The following is a 15,947-nucleotide window of genomic DNA, read 5'->3' as shown; positions in this document are numbered from 1 at the left end:
AAGATCAAGGCAACGTATCATGTTCAACATCACCATCAACAGTGCTATGAGGCAGAGGCCTAGCACGTGTCAAGATAATTCTGAATTATTTTTAATAACATCTGAAGAAATATTAAAAATGATCTAACTCTAAAACACTAAATCAAAACATAAAAGGCAGCACATTTCCTGCTCTTTGTTTCCTTTCCCTGTGCCTTTTTAATTTCTCTTTCCTCCAAGTATGTCAGCTTCATCAGAGAAGGTGGAAGAGATGTCGAGGCGATTTCAGCAGGGAATTTTATGCAGATGCAGTATTTATGACGGCAGTCCTGGGGAGAGTCTGTGATTAATGATCACATATAACCTGGTTCAATATATATATTTTTAAAGTAGTCTTCCTTATTGGCAGCAGTGCACTCCAAAGGGGAATTTCCACGGCAGGATCTCTTAGTCCGAGGACACAGACCAATGGGTCAGTTGGGTATTGTTTATAACCTTTAAGATCAATGGTTTTGAAGGTCAGGCGTGGCACACATTTATTTAGCCTGCCGGTAGCAAGTCTATTTCCTGGATATGTTAACAAAACTGCTAACGTTCACTATTTTCTCTACCTGGCCTTGGACGCTATTTATTTTTCCAAACAACTCTTGGAAGACAGATTCGCCATAGCCATTAGATCTAGGAACAGTCTGGCACCACCTTCCTCTGACTCCCCCCTTCGCCTCTCCAGAAATTAGCCATGAACTCACGTCATTGGGAGGATAATTATGTGTCCAGAGTGGCAGCTGGGATAACCATAAAAATAAGAAACTCACCCAAGTGAGGTTATTAGAGAAGTGTGTTAGAATCACACCACCTCTTAACATCTTTTCACTTTATGGCTCTTTTTTTTTTTTCCCCCAAAAAAATCTTTTCACTGCAGGGTGTTTTTTGCCTGCCTGGAGAGGCCCTATGCTGGTGCCAGTGATACTAAACCTTGGCTGCACTTGAGAAATACCCTAGGGGGAGTTCTTAAAAAAATACGATTCCAGGGCTGTATGGCTAGAGACCTCATTCAATTGGTAGGGCATTGGCGTTTTTCAAAAGCTTTCTGGAGGTTTCAGGGATGCAGCACGGTTGAAGCAACTGCTTTGTGCCCTAACCAACCTGTTCCATCATTCTGTTCTGTGAAAGGTCTGCAGCGTATTTCAGGTCTTGAGATGTCCTACCTCCTTCCCTGCCTTTTACTCAGCCCTCTAGGGACCTGTTTTCTCATTTGCATTTGCTCATATTCATTCATTCAAGAAACATTTACCAGGGATGTACTAAGTCTCTGACCCAGGGCTAACACTGAGGGTACAGAAAATGATAATGAAATTCAGGCACTGTCTTTGAAATGTCACAATTTGTCAGATAGATGTTAAGCTAGTGGCCATCTATTTGCCTAGGACTAAGGGGTGGAGGTCCCTGGATGTGGGCCTTTTAAGACTAAAACCAGGAGAGCCTTGTGCAGTAGAGAAGTAACATTAAAAATATATATATACTAAAAGTATATAGACACCTGGGAGGCTCAGTGGTTGAGCATCTACCTTTGGCTCAGGGAATGATCCCAGGGTCCTGGGATCGAGTCCCGTATCAGGCTTCCCACAGGGATCCTGCTTCTCCTTCTGCCTGTGTCTCTGCCTCTCTCTGTGTCTCTCATGAATGCAGAAATAAAAATCATATATATATACATTTTTTTTTTCTCTTCAAGCTCATAGAGGGTAGGGTCCGGATAAGAGCACTACACCTAGTTAAATTTGAGTTTCAGATATAAAACAAATAATTTCTTAGTGTGAGAGTATTTTATCTAAATCCCCCCCCCCCAAATCTTATAGCCCTAATAGAGGATGAATTCTCATCTTAAACTTGCAGCTCATCTAATGGGGAGATAGCAATTCCTCCCCACCCTACCACCCTGCCACATATAAAGAGCTGTGTTGGCTGAGATATAATGGGGTTCATTCTCTTGGTAACAGGCACAGCAAATGAGCTACGCATGCCTGTGTTGGACAGATATAAACTGAGTGAAATAGATATTTGTTAACATTTTTGGTGTTCTTTTTTTTTTTGTTTTTTTTTTTCTTACCAGCAATTCCCATATGGCCACACTTTTGGTCATTTGCAATTTTTGGTTGGGGAAAAACCCCCAACTCAGCATATTACTTTGATAATGGTGAATTATAGAATGGCATACCAACACAAAGGAAGCTAGCAGTTGAGGCATATCTAGTAAAATTTGAGAGAAATTCAGAAAACATTATTTTTGGCTACTTGCCAAGTACTGGCTGTTTGTAATTCATGGCATTTTAAATTAAAATTCAGGGGCAGCCCGGGTGGCTCAGCAGTTTAGCACCTGCCTTCAGCTCAGGGCCTGATCCTGGAGACCCAGGATCGAGTCCCATGTCGGGCTCCCTGCATGGAGCCTGCTTCTCCCTCTGCCTGTGTCTCTGCCTCTCTTTCTCTGTGTCTCTCATGAATAAATCAAATCAAATAAAATAAAAATTCAGCCAAGAATGCCCAGGTCATTGGTGATTATTTCAGATTTGGGGTCTATCTCTAGCATGTCTATTTTCATTTCAGCTGCTGTTTCCTCTCAGAGCCTGTGTGCTAGGGCACACAGAGGAGGCCAGAGTCCTGAGAAACTAAATGACCTTCCATGAAAATCATATAATGTTTGAAATCGGTCTTTGTGGTAGTTTGCTAACAATCTCTCATCCTTTGTATGTTTTGTTATGTAGATTTATTTGACTTTGTTCCATGACCCTTTCAGAAAGTAGGGACTCTGTTGGTCTACCCTTGGAACACGGGCCAAACTTGTGCCTTGCATTCACCAGTGGAAAAATAATGGTGGCTGGATTCCAGAGCTTAGGCTTCAAGGTACCTGGTGGCTTCAGCCTCACCTGTCCACCCCTGTGGCTGAGTTGTCAAAAATGCCCCATTTGAGGGGCGCCTGGGTGGCTCAATTGGTTAAGCCTCTGATCTTTGATTTGCACTCAGTCATAATCTCAGGGTGGTGAGATCAAGCCCTGAGATGTCCTCTATGTGGGATATGCAGCCTGTTTGGGATCCCCTCTCGCCCTCTGACTCTCCCTGGCCATGCCCTGGCTTGTGTGCACATGCACACACACACACACACACACACACACTCTCTCTCTCTCTCTAGAAAGAAAGAAAGAAAGAAAGAAAGAAAGAAAGAAAGAAAGAAAGAAAAAAGAGGAAGAAGGGAGGAAGGAAAGAGAAAGAAGAAAAAAAAAGCAAGCAAGCAAATGAACGAATGAGTGAATGAATGAATGAATCTCTGGTCTGAAAATGGATAGGCCTGCAGCCAAGAATTTGTTGGTCAGGAAACGTACAATGGCAGGGTTCAACACACACCCCCAATGATACAGGAAGTGAATGAGATTGACTCAGAAGTTCAGGCTAGAGGTTGAAGCATTAGCCAGAGGGAGACCAGCCTCCTAACTGGTCTTACTATGCCCAGCAATGTTGATAATGCTCCTTCCTTACTTAAGATGTTTCAGTAACCAGGGCTTGGGCAAGAGTACAGGTCAAAATCCCACATACATAAAGTTAAATACAGCATAAGTATAAATCAATGTAACTGATGAACAGAAGATATTCTGTGAAATGTATGTCTTTATGTTACACATAAACTCATGGTTTTTTGTATGAATGAAGTCAGGGGTGCCTGGTTGGCTCAGTCAGTCAAGTGTCTGACTCTTGACCTCAGCTCAGGTCTTGATCTCAGGGTCGTGAGTTGGGGCTCTGCACTGGGTTCTGCACTGGGTGGGGAACCTACTTAAAAAATATGTATTTCAAAAGCAGCTAAATCATATTATTGTGCATGCCTAGGTATTCTAATACAGTCTGATTATGTTAGGATGATTAAGAAAATAAAGACACAAAATATATATTCTATTATGTATTATATATTATTATGTATTCTGTAATGTTCATCTTAGCAAAATCACTAATCATGTTTTTTAATCAAGATTTTCACATAATTTATGTTCTAGTGATAGTAAAGAATTGATCTAAGGAACTGAAAATCTTAAAAGTGTGCAAAATTAATGTTGGATATATTTTTACCCAAGATATATGGTAAAGCAAATGTAGAAAATGAAAAATGAAAGTCATTTTTCATATGTCTGTTCAAAAAGGACTTTTGTCCAAAAAGGTCAATGTTATCTGTAAAATGAAAAGGCAAAAGCCAAGTCATAATGAAAGAACATCAAAATAAGACATTTTAAAATAAAGCCTTTCCCCTCATGGGCCAATTTTTACCATCAGATACTGCAGATGAGAAGCCACCAGGAGAAAAAGCAGATCGCAGAGTTGAAAGCCCCAATCCTGTTAGACAGTGGGAGGGAGGATCCAGACGACCCAGTGCGCACAGGTGTGCCCAGGTGAACCTAACCCCCAGAGGACCCATCAGCTGAAAGCCCCTCCTGAGAGAGCCCAGGCAAGGTGAACAAAAGCACCAACTGGTCAATACACAGACTCCTAAGACTTATTATTAGAAATCTGAGGTGGTATTTTGATTTACAAACATGAAAGGAAAACAGAAAAAAGATGACTTGCCCAGTATAATACTTTCACTTCCTGCAGGAGCTGTGGTTTTAAACAGTCTCCATAATTTATTTTCCCTCCCTGCTATTTCTTAGAAAACTGCAGGGAATCTTTAGGAAATTGAGGAAAATTGTAATTGGACCTGGATTATTGCTTTGGCCCATAGATTTTATTTATCAGGTAAAGTTGATCCTCATTTTTAGATGCTCTGACACTTGTAGAAGAACAAAAAAACTAAAGGCAAAGTTTTTATTGGCACTGTGTTAATGTAGGCATGAATATATGTCAAATGAACTAAATAAGGTAACATGAAGGAGTGTTTTGCCAAATCCCTGGCACTAACATATATATTATTTCATTTTTTAGCTGCACACATATAGACTTGACCAAAAATGAGAATTTATTATATTCAGTGAAACCATGTGCATCTGGTTCTGTAAAGCTTATTACCAGAGGCACCATTAATCAAACATATCAAATTAATAGACAGATATTTGTTGAGTTCACACTGTGCATGAAGCTCTGTGTTGGGTGTTGTATCACATTTTCCAGCTGAAAAACCCAGTGTGGATGGCGTGCTTGAAACAGGCTCAGATTTCTGGAATGATGTGGATATTCCTCTTTGGTGGTAACCAGAACAGGGGACAAAGGAAGGCCCTGGATGAATTGCTGTAGACATCTGAAGGTATATGAACTATGTATGGGTCATCCATATATCAAATAAAATGTTCCTGTTGCATATGTTTTGCCCAGATATACATTTACAGTAACATCTATCTATTTCAAATAGAAGTAAGGAAGGGATGCTACTTTTTATACTTTTTTACACTCTCCGGTTTGACTATTTCTTTATTGTGTACATACATTATTTTAATTGAAAAATATGAGTTTAGGAAACTACATGTGCTCAGAAGTTAGTATATTTAAGATGACATGTTTCTATCTTTGTAATTGTTGTGTGAACATTTATTTATATTATTTAATGTACTTCACTCTTGCATTGGTCTGCTCAGGTGGCCATAACAAAATACCACAGAGTGGGAGGCTAGGACAGCAGAAATTTAGTCACTAACTGTTCTGCAGGTAGAAAGTTCCTGACCAGGGTTTTGACAGGTTTCATTTCTGCTGAGGCCTCTCTCTTTGGCTTGTGGATGGCCACCTTCTCCCTGTGTCCTCACGTGGTCTTTTTGTTGTGTGTGTACATCCTTGGTGTCTCTTCTTGCGTCCAAATTCCCATTTATAAGGACACTAGTTAGATTAGATGAGGACCCACCCAGATGACCTCATGTGACTCTGATTATCTCTCTAAAGGTTCTATGTCTAAATACAGTCCTATTCTGAAGTACGGAGAGTTAAAGCTTTAACATATGAATCTGGTGGGGGTGGGGGTGGGGGTGGGTGTCACAATTCAGCCCATAGCAGTTGTCATGATCCCATTTATAACATCAGAATACATCAATTCCTTTACATTATTGGTAAAGGGCATTTTATGTATTCCCCCTTACATTATTTGAACATCTTACACCTACCTTTTTGCTTACAACAGTAATTAATATTTAACATTTAATGCCTACTACTGTCAGGCTAACCCTATTTTATTTGCATTCCAGCATTTGGGCCACACAGCAACCATATGACCTAGATGCTGCTATTATTCACATTGTGCTGGCAAGAAAACTGAGATGTGGAGATGTTCGTGGGCTCACCAAGCTCGTGACTGGTAAGTGGAGAAAGCCCTCTGCCTGCGCAGGAGCTCTGTGAAACCCCTACAGCAGTTGTTAGGTAATTCATGGCCGGGGGCGGGGGGTGGGGGGTAAGTGGCAAGTTCCCTGACCAGATTTTAAAACTTCTATATGGCTGCTCCACTTATTCATTTTTACCTTCCTAGCATTTCAGTTCAGTGCCCGGCAAACAGTTGGTACTCCATACATACTGAGCAGATGCTGGTTAGTTCAGATCACTGTTATTTTCTTTTAAGAAATAAATAAATGATAGATGAGTATCTTTGTGATTTATTCAACTGAGCATCCCAAAGCTAGCCTCATGACATGGTGCCCATCAGTCAACACCCTGCCGAACTTCAAAGTTGAAAGCAGGGTGCTTCATACATGTGCGAATCCAGCCACATGAAGAGATTGAAGGGTTTGCTGAAGGCTGCCCATTTAACTGGTGACAGATAAAAAAACCACAAGAACTTTAGTCCATTTCTGGTCCCATTACTTTTTTTTTTTTTAAGATTTTATTATTTATTCATGAGAGACACAAAGAGAGAGAGAGAGGCAGAGACACAGGTAGAGGGAGATGGTCCCATTACTTTACTCTTAAATCTCACCACCCCATTTAGGAGTGCAATGACCTAGTAACATTTGTAGGGGAGAGAGAGAAACATATGCTCTGTGTTTTTTTATTTATTAAAGATTTTATTTATCCATGAAAGACAGAGAGATGCAAAGAGAGAGAGGCAGAGACACAAGCAGAGGGAGAAGCAGGCTCCATGCAGGGAGCCCGATGTGGGACTCGATCCCTGGTCTTCAGGATCATGCCCTGGGCCGAAGGTGTGCTAAACCGCTGAGCCAGCTGGGATGCCCTCTGTGTTCTTTTGAAAATACTTGTTAGAGGGCAGCCTGGGTGGCTCAGTGGTTTAGCGCCGCCTTCAGCCCAGGGCATGATCCTAGAGACCCAGGATCGAGTTCTGCGTTGGGCTCCCTGCATGGAGTCTGCCTCTCTCTCTTTAAAAAAAAAAAAAAAAAAATACTTGTTAGATTTCTGCAAAAGAGAACCCCCATCTCCTTGCTTTTCCTTTAGTCAATCAGATATTTATTTAGTAACTCAGAGCCAGTTTAAAATGAATGGAACTTACAGCATCATTTTCAGAAGAGCCACAGCAGCATTTTAAAATTTATAATGAATAAACAAAACAAAACCACAACCCACTTCTGTTGAGCGAACAGTCAAGGTGATACGTGTGTGCAAACTCAGGGGTCACAAGGGCACCTGTGCATTGCTGGTCGCTGCCCCGCATCGCCGACCGGTTGTGCTTCCTCGTTGCGGATGGTTCAGCCTTGGCTCGGAATGGAGAGCCCTGGAGTCTGGGCGAGCTCTCCATAGAATCCCAGTTCAGTAGCGTCGCCTCCTTGGCCACCTGGAGACTGTGAGTGAGTGGGAAGCACTGACGCTTCATCAGAGCCCAGAACGATGAAATCCCAAGCACCTTGAGATGGTTCTTGGTTTTTCCACTCAGAAGTCAAATTTGATCATGTTATTCTTTTTGCTCCTTTTATTGTAGCCAATTCTGTGTTAACTTAATAGGCCTTCTCTGACTTTCCATCTTGTAAAAATAGGATACAGGTTGTTTACTGGCAATTTCTTAAACACTTTCCTTAAACAAACACAGAGGTGTTCCGCCTTGCTCTAAATTGGTGTTTTCTTTGTACACACCTGCTCATAACATACATATTTACTTCCTTTTATTTGGTTTTATGCTACACGTAAAACTGAGTGGTTCTGCCATTTATTTCATATATATTTTTCAAGGAATAGCTTTGTCTTTTTTCTTTAACCATTTAATTATTTGCTTATCTGGAGAGAGTAAGGCTGAATTATTTCAGGGGTAACCTGGGGAAATAAATCCCAGTTTGGAAAGAAGTTTAGGTGTCTCTGCTGAAGATTTTATAATTGATATTATTTTTGTTTCTATCAACCACTGTGGAAAGTAATAGAAATTTTAAATGAACGGGGTCCAAGCCTGATGCTCAATGGTTCAAGGGTAATTCTGTTTCAATTTAGATGCCTTAAGTTCAGTTCTGTATGTGATTGGACCCGCAAAAGGCAGAGACTCCACAAGCTCATTACAATCAAATGGGACTTGAATTCTCTTGTCTAATGTCATAATAAGCAATTATGAGCATCTTCTCAGCATTCAAATAGGATAATAGTGAACCCCCAGAGAGACATTATATGCTGGCAGACTGGCTGATGGAATGCACATATGCTCAATGGACCCCTCAAGGCAGGATGGGTAGCTAGATGCCAGGGCAGATTGCCCTCACTATTTAGGGTAGACACTACCTTCAGTGATGACTTGTGTTTTGTACGCTGAGCAGTTATAATAATATGTGTGTTCATTCTGGAGAATTCTCTGTGGCAACAGAACAAACAGCCTTTCCCATCTATTTCCCATTTTCATGAGAGAATAGCAAGCGAACCTTGCCTTCTCACTTCACGTTTCTCTGATGGCCAAGGCTGCGAAAATACGAGTTGCTGCTGTGTGCTGCTATTTCATGTTAAGCTAAATGTCCTTTTGTCCACTCTGGGAAAGGTAGCAGATTTTGCATTAGCAGGGGGACTATTTGTAGAGATAATTGGATAAGTAAACACTTGCCGACCTGCAGCTCAACATCGAGTAGTGCCTCATACTTATTGGACAATTTCCCTGCAAGCAAATGTTACTAAACTGTCATATTCTTTTCAGCCGGGTCCTCCCAGCAACACAAGATGGCCTCTTTTTTCACGAATTAAAAAGGAGGTTCAACCAGATGATTTCTAAGGGAGAATCCTGCTCAAAATGTATGATTCAGCGAAAAAAACGATAAGATGACATTAATACATGTTGTATTCTTTAAATTGGATATCTTTAGAAGAATGTACTTTCCATAAGGACCCAGGCTACACAGTACAAGTAAAATAGAAATTTGGGCCAAATTAAATAACTCTAAAATGTGTATCAGCATTAAAACAATTTTTTAATGTGAAGAAAAACAAAAATGGGAATGGTTTGCAGAAATCATGGAGTTGTTTTCATATATCTCTAGTTTGCACCTTACCTACTTTCACAACCTATTTAAGGCCTATAGTACACATCAAAAATTAAACTATTAATAGACACTCCCAAGTGTGTAGAATAAGCCATAAAATTTAATATTTAAAGATATGATATCTATTTATTTTCCCACCAGCAAAACCAGTGTAGTTATTTTGTTTATCTTGATCAGATCACCCTGCTGCATGGTTGATATGATCCATGATGGTAGCATCCGTTTCTGAAATAGTCAGAAGCCTAATATGGCCATTCTATGCAAAGATGGTCAGAACGACACCTCAGCTGCATCCCAAATAGTCTCTTCGATGCATACAAATCATAAAAGGGTTCCTTTCTGTCTCTTTTTATCCATCAAAGTGGGTTATTTTAAGACTATCTTACCTGGTGATGGCTATTTTTAATTTTGCAGATGACAAATCTTACGCTCTGTTCCTCTCTAAATTAACAAAAAGAGTTGTCATTAAAGGGGCTGGCACCCACTTTTAACAAACAGAGTGACATTCTCCTGTTTATCAAAGTTACATGTAGGGATTTGCCTAGCACGTCAACAGAAAGATAAATACAAATGCGTAAGCAGTCCCAAACACATCACATTGAAATTATTTTTGAGTTGAAAAAAAAATTGCTTGGCTTGACTTCCAAATTGGCAGAAACCTTCGCAGTAATATTTATTAACGCAATTAGGCTCAAGGATTGGGTGGAGGGATTAAAAACAAACTAATCAACAACAAACAATCAAGTAATGACAGGAGATTAGACATAGTTGAACAGTTGCCTGGAGTTCAAAAGGTCTTCTTATAACACATCGGTTTTTCATAATTCTGACTCCCTCTGTGTGGACTCCGACTCTCTGTTTCTATCTGATATCGAGCGCTGAGAAATAAGCACAAAACAATGCTCCCAAGTCCCACAAAGAGGGTTTTTTTTTTTTTTTTTCTCCATGCTTTTAGCAACGTGACCTTAGGTATTGATTCATAGCCCGCCACAGCCCCCCAGAGCAAAAGGGAACATTTGATAATTAAGTCAGTATCTGCACTTTCTAAAATATTTTGTGCTGACTTACAACAAAGAGAGACCCTTTATTTTTCCTCTCAGACTCCCAGTGAATGCAGATGCAGGCTCTGACCTCTGACCTTTCTCCAAACTCTAGCTACAGCTGCTGTTTTTCCTTCTCTGGGCCTGTAGCTGCTGATAGACTGGTAAAATTCATTAAGTGGTGTGTGTATAATTTTCTTTTAAGCAAACATGAAACAATTTATACCCCAAGACTTACTTATAAAATATACCTTTATTGAGCTCAGAAAGAAAGTAAATTCTTTCATTGAGGCGCCTATCAGGGATTTGCCAGATAAGTACCAAGGCCGATTGACTAAAATAAGGCACAGAAAAATTATTTTGAAGAATTTTATATTAAACCTTGAGCTTTCCATTGTAAAACTCTCAAGATTGTAAAGCAAATTAAGTCAGAAATCTCTTTTTTTTTATATTCCATTAGAGTCATTACTGAAATAGGGCCACAAAAGGTAATAGCAATAAAACCAAATACCTTGAGGTGTGTATGCAAATTATATGCTAATATATGATAATCTGAGTACCATGCTCAGTGGCCATAAAAAATACTAAATGCAGCTAATTAAAGGTAGGTAAGTTGCTGTGTTTTATACTTCACAGCAATACAAGAGAGGTAGTATATTATGATAATTATAGCATCACTTGCCTTGGGGAATACATCCAACATTTTAACAGGATTTCTTAATCTGGTATATTTGTCCATTTCACCGAATGTAATCACTTACTCTCTTTTCTACCCCAGGTTGTAGATCCATGAAGTTAGTGCAGAACTAAATAACACATTAAGTCTTTTGCCAGAAGGAAAGCAAACACTCTTCTCCCTAGAAATTTTGAAAGTGTCATGCCCACTTAACAAGACTCTTCTGAGGGCCCCCCACCAGGGTAGTGGGGTTCAGCAGTCAGCCACATTGAAAATCTGGGTAACCAGAGCCAAGAATTCTCAACATAACTGGGAAATGCAAAGAACTGCTTCTCCCAGAATGTAAGCTCAATATAGAGTATTCTTTCATATAGTGAACTTGAGTCATGGAATATATGTTTCCATTTTTAATCCTAAGAAATTCAAAGAAAATGAAAACTAAAAATTGCAGTGAGATTTATAAGAGAGCATAAAGTTGATGTGAGATCTACCTGCCAAAAAATACCTGGTTTTCTATAATCTAACTAAAAAGTTACGTATGTATATTTAATTTTGGTAGTAATTTAAGCTCTAAAATGCTTTTGCTCCAAAATACAAAGCATATACTGTACCAGGCTGAAAATTACCTAAGGTAGGCAAAAAATTCACTTGAAATAAATTTACCAACTTGTGATGTTTATGTTGTTATTTTCTGGGCTTTTGGGTGGAGATTGAAGTGTTCTGCAATAAGATGAATTGGTAATTTATGAATTCATCATATATCATGTATCAGTATTTCAAATAAAATGAACTGCAGAAAGACAAAAAACAAAAGACCTACCCAAACCAACCTACCAAAAACCCCAGTGATATGGTTAGCATGTGAGTTAGTGGGTCTTAAATTTTGGAAGGTATTAGAATCACATGGAGAATTTGTTAAACCTGAGTACCAGACCCAGTCCCAGAACTTATTTTGAAATAGATCTGAGGTGGGGCTTGGTAATTTTGTCATTGGTATGTTTCTGGGTGATACTGCTGGTCCAGGGCCCACACTTTGAGAACCAATACTGCAGGCTAAGGAAGGCTAGTTGTGTAGCTTGCACCAGTTAAAAGTGTGCATTAGATTGCTTTGAAGACCTTTCAGGCCATTCCAGCAATGAACACAAGAGTCCTTGCTCAGGTGGAGGTCATGCTAATTCACCAGTGTATGGAGTCATTTTATCTCCAGCCATATTCAGGGTCTTGTGACCCAAGATTTGTGAATTACTTGAATTTTTTTATTACCCTGACTTGTTTGATGATAGTTCTATTTGTCGGGACTCTTTTCATTGCAAGAGTCATAAACCCAATTTAAAATAATTTAAGAAAAATAGGAGATTTGATTACCAGACCATGGCTGATCACAAAATTCAGGCTACAGAGGGTTAGGAGAAGAGCCATACTTGGACCTCAGAGCCCAGGAAGACTGAGGGTCTCAGGCTAGTGCCTAGACACATTCAGCAGTTTCCATTTCTTATTGATTGTCTTTGTTTTTACAGATTATTTTTCTCTGTGTAGCAGAGAATAAAGCTGAGAGCATAAACAGCATCATATTCCCAGAATTACCACTGCTTTCCTCCTTTCTTCTGGAATACCAGTGGACTGACTCTGCCATCCTGGTCTCAAGTCCCAGTGAGTACAATATGACAGCAGAGAGACAAGTAATACATGTATTTAAAGCTCTGCCAGTTTCACTTCAATTAGGTGAAAAAGTTCAGCTTGAGGAGATGGTGGCTTTTTGTTTTAAGGTGAGTATATTTTCTTAAGAAACACCGACAAAAAGACATCAAATTTTAATCCATAATGGTTCGCCACTCTCCACCATGGTAGGGGATCCAGGTAACCACTAATTGCTGTGGTACTTTGAGGTAGACACACAATCAGGAACATCTGAGAAAGCCTCCTGGTTTTCCCCTGAAGGGATGGGGCCTGGAGGAGCAGTAATGCCTTTGGGGGGCTATGTCTTCTTTAGGACAAATGTTAGAGTATTCTTTGAAATATGAGATGATCCCCAACTCTACATTTGGAATGGATTGTGCCTACTGAGCTGAGATTTAGAGGACAGGCATTCACCTTGAACCTGTCTCAAACCATCTCTGTGGCAAGTGCTACTTGTATTAGTTTCCTTTGGCCGCTGTAACAAATTAACCCAAACCTCCTGTCTTCCAACAACATGAACTTCTTATCTTAGAAGCCCAACACAGGTCTCACTGGGAAACATCAATGTGTTACAGGGCTGTGCTCCTCTGTAGAGGCTGCAAAGGATAACTCTTGTCCTTGTCTTTTCTAGCTGCTGGAATCCACTTAGATGCCTGTACTTTGTCCCTTTCTTCTATCTCCCAGGACAGCAAGAGCAGGCTGAGGCCCCCCAGATGCATCACTCTGACCTTCTCTTCAGCTTCTGTCTTCCACTTTAGGCCTCTTGTGATTACTTTGGGCACACCAGATAACTCAGAAAAATCTTCCTTTTAGCAAACTTAATTCCTCTTTGCCACATAAGGACAACATATTCACAGGTTCTGGGGATTAGGACATGGATATCTTTGGAGGAAGAGAGCATTTTGCTGCCTACCACATTGGCATATGTGTATGGGGAGTAGATTCAGATAAGATTGAGCCATGATCCTACCTTCAGTGATTATATGGCCAATACCAAGAGATAAAAGTGCAAACAAATCCTTATCATACAGTGTAATAAGCAGTATAATAGAAGAATCTGCAAAGCCCATGGATAGAATAGCAAACTCGGTTTTGTTAGATCATAAAACATTTTAAGAGAGATGAGGGAATTTGCTTAAGTTTTGAAGAATGGGAAGAAAAGCTCTGCAGAGATACCAGATAAGTGGAGATTCAAGATAAATATAAAAGTTCAAGGTATAGGACAGGAGTAAGGGATGCTGTGCAGTTGCAATGATGAGTAGAAGCAAGTGCTTAACTATGCTAAGACCTTGAATTTCATCCTGTGTGCAATGTGGAATCACTTATGGATTCTGAGGCATTGTCTGTGGCATTGCATCACTGTAGCTATCATATCCAATATGTGCATTAAGTAGATTTTTTATATTGACAGTGTTGAGGAGAATTTATCGAGGAATTCACCTGGAATTGGACACATCCCTAAAGAGATGATTGCAATATTCCAGGAAAGTGGATATTATAGGCATTTGGTGAATTCAGTGGTCAAGATGATGGGGAGAGAGATGGTTGGAGAAAAATGCCAAAGGATGGCTGAAGGATTTGCTGAGGGTTGAATGCAGAAAATCAGGGGAAAAGGAGTCAAGGAATCACTCCTGGTCTCTGCTTGGGGCAGCTGGTTAGATTGTGACACCATTAGCCAAGATAAAATGATAAGCAATGATGGAGAAAAAAATAATTGTTTCCACTTTGAGTGTATTGACCTAAGTGTGGGAAGATGTTGAAGATCCATCTTTACAGCAATTAAAGTGAAAAAATCTGGGATATTTGGTTGATTTTTAGGTTTAAAATAAATCCTCCAAATTGTGATCTTAGCTCAGTTAGATGAAGAGGTTCTTTGAGTGAGATGGTGTATATAGACGGGACTAGTGGCCAAGGATGGAGAAGGAGACATGGCACAGAACACTGGAGATAATATCAAGAAGGAAAAACCCAATGAATGTTCAAAAATGTTAAGAGTAACTAAAAGCACTCTGTAATGTATATTTAAAGCAGAGAGAATGTAAGCAAAAGGCATGTGATATATTAACAAATGACACTACAAGAGCAGAGTTTTACAATGATTTTCTTGGTCTTCCCAAAAGAATCATCTTCAACTTGAAAACAGGTATATGGATCCAAAGAAAGGTAAGAGAGAAACTTAAAGAATATCTTTTTGCCTGAACTGAATTCCTGTCTCCAGGCTGAGATTATTCCAGAAGAGCAAATTAATTTCCAGATGCTGTCAAAGAGCCATTACTCATAATCTCTGAGGAGTTATGAAGAACTGGTGAAGTGCCAAAAGCTCAGCACTCAAATAGTAAGGGCATGTGATTAGGGGAGTTTCCTGACAAATTCTACAATAGCTACTCTGACAAGTTGTGTTTAGAGAACAGTCACTCACATGAAGGGGTTAACGGAAATGCAAGAGTGGGAAGTCATTTCAACTGTATTTCATTTATATCTTAATTCGAGGGCACACAAAGTTTGGAGAAAGCTGATTCATTGGGACAAGATCAAAATAGAATGATATTTTCCTTCTGGAATAATGACCCACACAAGGTACAATATAGAGGAACAGATGTAAAGTCTTGAGTTTAGGTTTAAGAAACCAATCAAACAAGGCAAATGGGAAGATGTTGAAGATCTAGCTTTGCAGTAGTTAAAGTGACAAGATTTGCATATTTGGTTGATTTTATGTTTAATACCCCAGGGACACCTGGCTGGCTCAGTCAGTAGAAAGTGTGAATCTTGATCTTGGGGTCATAGATTTGAGCCCCAGATTGGGTGTAGAGATTACTCAAAAATAAAATCTTTATAAAAAAAAAAGAAAAAAGAAATACCCAGAGATGTAAGTTGGCAAGGAATAGCTTTATCCTCACTGGCAAACATATCATTTTTAGCATTGGGTTGTCTTTGGGTACTCTATTTTAAAGGGACAAAGACTAAAAGAAAGGAAGCCCTTAGGACCTGGAAATTATGCCAAATGAGTAAAAGTTGAAGGAGCTAATTACAATGTTTAGGCCAGAGAAGACATGTTATAGCTTCAAATATTTGAAGAAATGATGAGATTAGGCTTCTAATTTTCTTTAGCTTGAGAAGCTGAAATTAGTGCAATGAGGTACGATTAAACTCAATATTGAAATAACTTTTAAA

At 39.6% G+C, this 15,947-nt stretch overlaps 1 long non-coding RNA gene across 1 annotated transcript in view; it reads left to right on the top strand.

Annotated features, from left to right (window-relative positions):
• The first annotated feature begins 4,982 nt into the window (after nt 1-4,982).
• Nucleotides 4,983-15,947, top strand: part of LOC144306417 (uncharacterized) — a 31,702-nt gene continuing 20,737 nt past the window's right edge. The window contains exons 1-3 of the long non-coding RNA XR_013373532.1: nt 4,983-5,254; nt 6,180-6,289; nt 12,617-12,749. This is a non-coding gene — a long non-coding RNA (uncharacterized LOC144306417). The remainder of the gene's footprint in view (nt 5,255-6,179; nt 6,290-12,616; nt 12,750-15,947) is intronic.

The sequence above is a fragment of the Canis aureus genome, chromosome 37 (assembly GCF_053574225.1).
Source record: "Canis aureus isolate CA01 chromosome 37, VMU_Caureus_v.1.0, whole genome shotgun sequence".
Lineage (NCBI taxonomy): Eukaryota > Metazoa > Chordata > Mammalia > Carnivora > Canidae > Canis > Canis aureus.
Note: the sequence above shows the minus strand (reverse complement) of the source record. Positions and strands in the feature narration are given on the sequence as shown.